This window comes from Tachypleus tridentatus, chromosome 13 (genome assembly GCF_004210375.1).
Source record: "Tachypleus tridentatus isolate NWPU-2018 chromosome 13, ASM421037v1, whole genome shotgun sequence".
Lineage (NCBI taxonomy): Eukaryota > Metazoa > Arthropoda > Merostomata > Xiphosura > Limulidae > Tachypleus > Tachypleus tridentatus.
In genome coordinates, this window is record NC_134837.1 from 206,633,301 (window position 1) to 206,637,813 (window position 4,513).

Here is a 4,513-nt window from a genome sequence, read left to right on the forward strand (position 1 = left end):
TTACCGCTGTACTAGCGTGGAACTTGTATGTTCGTAAACTTGCTACTGATCCCACTGACCCATCAAGAAGGCCCATTAACAGTAAAGTCAAATAATAATACCAAAAAATTTTACAAACAATTTGTTTATAATCAAAATATATTTTTAGTTACTATAAAATAAAATTATTTTCAAATACTAAAATAAACAACACAAGCACACACATAACAAAGTAATTTTGGTTCGCTAAGCATTTTTCATGACAAAGTATACTGCAATTGACAGCTGACGATGGGGGGCGCTCCAATGAATTCACATCTATTAAAGTCAATGAAGACTTTTCTCTACTCGTCAGCAGAACTAGTGACAACCAAGTTAGATGAACCTGACGACGTGTATTGGCCACAAACCATTATGTTACAAACAGGTTGTATTACGTAGAACGTACCATCGACATAAAGGTCGGTGAAATGTAAAATAAAAATAATAATAAGAACATAATATTAGCAAATGATCGGCGCACTGAGGGGCTGTACACACAAAACAACACTGCTCATAAACATTTGGATACATCAGTTCAGTACTTTACGAGTGTCATGAGCATTATTCACTATCTGTCTTTAAATTGCTATCCTGTGATCTCTGAATATTTTCTTGTCGTGCAGAGATGGATTGATAAAAAACTTTCTTTAACTTACAAATGCAAAATGCTTCTGATGCAAATTAATTAGATATGATTAAGTTGTTTGCTTCCTAACTTATTTGAGGGCGGGGGAAACAAATTTTCTCTTTCCCCTGCCCATGTAAAACGTCATTTGTTGTTTTTACTATTAAAAATAAATCAAATGTTTTTGTGTATTCCTTGTCGATTACATATCTTGGTCCACAATACTTGTCTTCCTTACAGTTAATTTCGGCGTATCCGAGAGGTTAGTAGCTTGGTTCAAAGCCAGAAGCAGTCCTAGTGGTGGCGGGTGCTACTGGCTGGTTTTCCCTCTCTCTGGTGTGAAGTTGAAGATTAGCGAGTCTATAACGGAAACCAAGTGACATAATCTGGTCGTTTATTCCAAACATAAGATAGCGTTGAAATTAAAAACAAATAATTATTAGTAATACATTTACCGTCTTGTTTTAACTCAATCAACATATTAAGTGGTAAAAGTGATTTTTGTTGTTGTTGTTTTTTCAATCTAAAAAAGTGGAACATAAATTTAATTTAAAAAAAATTATTAAATGACACTGATTGTGAATAGCCGATAAACACGTGGCTTTATTTTAAGTTGTTTATATAAACAGCTAAACAACTCACTTCATTTTTTTCGCATTAACAAGAGATAAACCTTAAATTTAACACATTTTGCTTTTGAAACGTAAAATAAGTTTTTGAAGAGTAGGGTTTGCTTTTATCCTCTCTTGTTAGGAACAGACTGACACAAAACACAACCAATTCAGAACCCACGTCGCTGAGTCTGGCGTCTCTAGAAGTTTGACGATTCATGACTGGAATCAACAGACGCGTATTTACCACTAGTTCTTCTTTAGAAAAGAAAGGCACAAAATAGAATAGATTGATAAACAGATAGACAGATGAATGGATGGATGGAGAGACAAATGGAAGTCATTATCTGTTCTGTTGAGATTATTTTACTTTCTTAACAAAATGTTAACATTTAGAAGCTAGAAAAAAAAAGAGTGAATGAATAGAATAAATAACAAAACTAAACGTCAGGTACACACGATTAGGGCATGGCCTGGCCAGGTGGTTAAGACACTAGGATCGTAATCTGAGGGTCGCGGGTTTGAATCCACGACAACCTCCCAAACATTCTTGCCCTTTTTGTCGTGGGAACGTTACAATGTGACGGTCAATCCCACTATTTGTTGGTAAAAGAGTAGCCCAAGAGTTGGCGAGCGATGGTGATGACTAGCTGCTTTCCCTCTAGTCTTACACGGCAATATTAGGTTAGGCTAGCGCAGATAGCCCTCGTGTAGCTTCATATGAAATTCAAAAACAAACACACGATTGAGGCGATATTCAAGTCGAACTGATATTCAATCACGATGTAAGAGAGAGGTTTCAAACTGATAGGCAACTTTACAACATACTCACGTTAATTTGAATGTCACCCAAGACTACACAAGTTGTTGTTATTGAGCACAAAGATACACAAAGGGCTATCTATGGTCTGCCCACCACGAGTATCGAAACCTGTTTCTAGTGGTAAGTTGGCAGACATACTGCTGAGTCAGTGGGGGGACATATACTAGAACTATCTGCGCCAGCCGTCCCCAATTTAGCAGCGATAACCTAGAGAAAAGGCAGCTTGGCAACACCACCCACCGCCAACTCTTGGGCTTCTCTTTTATCAATGTCTAGTAGGAATGACTGTTACGTTATAACGTTCCCACACTGAAAGGGAGAGCATGTTTGGCGACAGGGGTTTGCAACCCGACCTGCAGATTGCGAGTCGAACACCATAATCATCAGTCCATGCCAACCCACTGACGCTGTTAATTAAAATATTATTAACAGAATAGGGCTAAAACAAAGCAATTTGTGTTGCTTAAAACACTGATTTTTACACGTGCTAGGACTAATGCAGTTTATATGGTTGCAGTAACAACAACTTTATAAAGATGTGCGTAAAATTATGCACGAGTTTTGGGGTTTAAATTTAATACATTTCAACTACATTTATCTGTGCCTTTGTTTTTAGTGTTAGTTTGCACATTGTCATACTAGTAGGCCTACGTTGGAGTCGAGCTTTTACTCTGCACTAAAACTATAAGGATAACATTCTTTATAAGTTCAGTAATAGCATATTGTCGCATAAACTTTTTTTCCACTCTTGCAACAGAAAATAATGGACCACTAAAGAAAGAGAAGGAACAAGAAAAATTAATTAAATAGCACATAGTCTACTCTTTAGCCTAATTCGTTTTCTATTTCTGGTTCAAAATATTCTAAAACTTTGGATAAAATTGCAGAAATTGAACCATACGCGTATTACCTAACTTTTCTCTCCAGCCTAAAAAACAGTTCAAAATTCAGAGTTTCTTTGGAAAGTTAATCAATAAAGAGCCAATAAGGTGTATCATATCAGCTAACAGAAAGACTCCCGTAATTTGTAGTAATAACGATCCAGGGGCAGTTTATCAAAATTCGTTGTGTCTTTTCAAAAAAACGCTCTTATTGAAAATGACCCCATCAGAGACGGAAGCCAGTCGAACGTCAGAGAATTGTGTGTGGAAAATAATATGCTCTCGCTAATGAGCTGTTAATTCAAGGTAAATCGAAACTCTACAACGACAGTTCCAGTTGTTTTCACATAATTATCTATTTCCAAATCAAATCAGCTTAGAATTCATTTAAACAACAATAAAACATCTGTAGGTGGATCTTAATTTATCTGTATGTGGTTGTTATTATTTTCACTTTCTTAATTCATCCACCAAAGCGCCAGCGATAAGTCTACGGAATTACACTGCTAAAATTTAAGGTTTGATTCCAACAACAAAAAGAGTATTCCTAATTCTAATGGAGGTTAGTTGTGTTCATTTTATTGTAGAGCACAAAGCGGCAGAAAGAGCTGACCGTATTGTGTCCTCCAGAGGGTATCGAAACCAAAGTTTTAACATTGTAAACCCACTGATTTACCACTGAGCAACAAAGGAGCCGCTAAGGTGTAGTTTTTTTTTGCACTTATAGTAATTTATGCTTCAAGACTTAATGTAAGTTTCTATAGTTACGTATGATTACGTCACAAAAATGGGAATCTGGAAGTCACGTGCCAAAATCATCTCAGAATTCTGATAGCATATGGGTGGTTTATGTGCAATCATTTACTAACCAATCATGTGATATCTGTCATTGACCAACAAGCCAGTACGTCTATCTTCTTATCTGTGGCTTTTTATTGGCCAATTTGTGACCTATTTGCGACTTTCTTTTTTGTGATTTATTTTACTTTCTTGTCTCTTTATTAACCTGTATTTGATGTTTATTGAACGCGAATTTTTCTTCTTTATTCTTAGACCTTCCGCAGACTTTTGAAGTATCCAAGACTTGGTCGAAAGATATTTCAATAATTCTCTGTGACTTTTACTAGCCAATCAATCAGTTTATTGAATTGATCTATAAATAAGACCGTGATTTTCTCAGTTTACGACAGAACTGCCTATTACTTGTTTTATTAAGATGTTTGTTGTTTTTCCTAGTTTTTCTGTGACAGTACTTATTAACGTAAATGTAACATAAATCGTCATTGGGTCTGTCAAGGATATTAAAAAAAAAAAGATATTTGTGATTCGTTCTATTTATCTTTAATTGACTTATCCTTGATTTTTTCGACACATCTTCGGCCAATCGATGTCATCATTTTCGATACAAGCTGAAAATAGCTCCAAACTAAATCAATGAGTTTCCTTCTTGACGAGTGAACCAATTTAGACGAATCTATCGATGCCTCTGCGTTGAGCTAAAAGATGGAGAACCCCTTCCTTGAGGCCTAGCTCCAGTCGCTCTTCGTAAGTT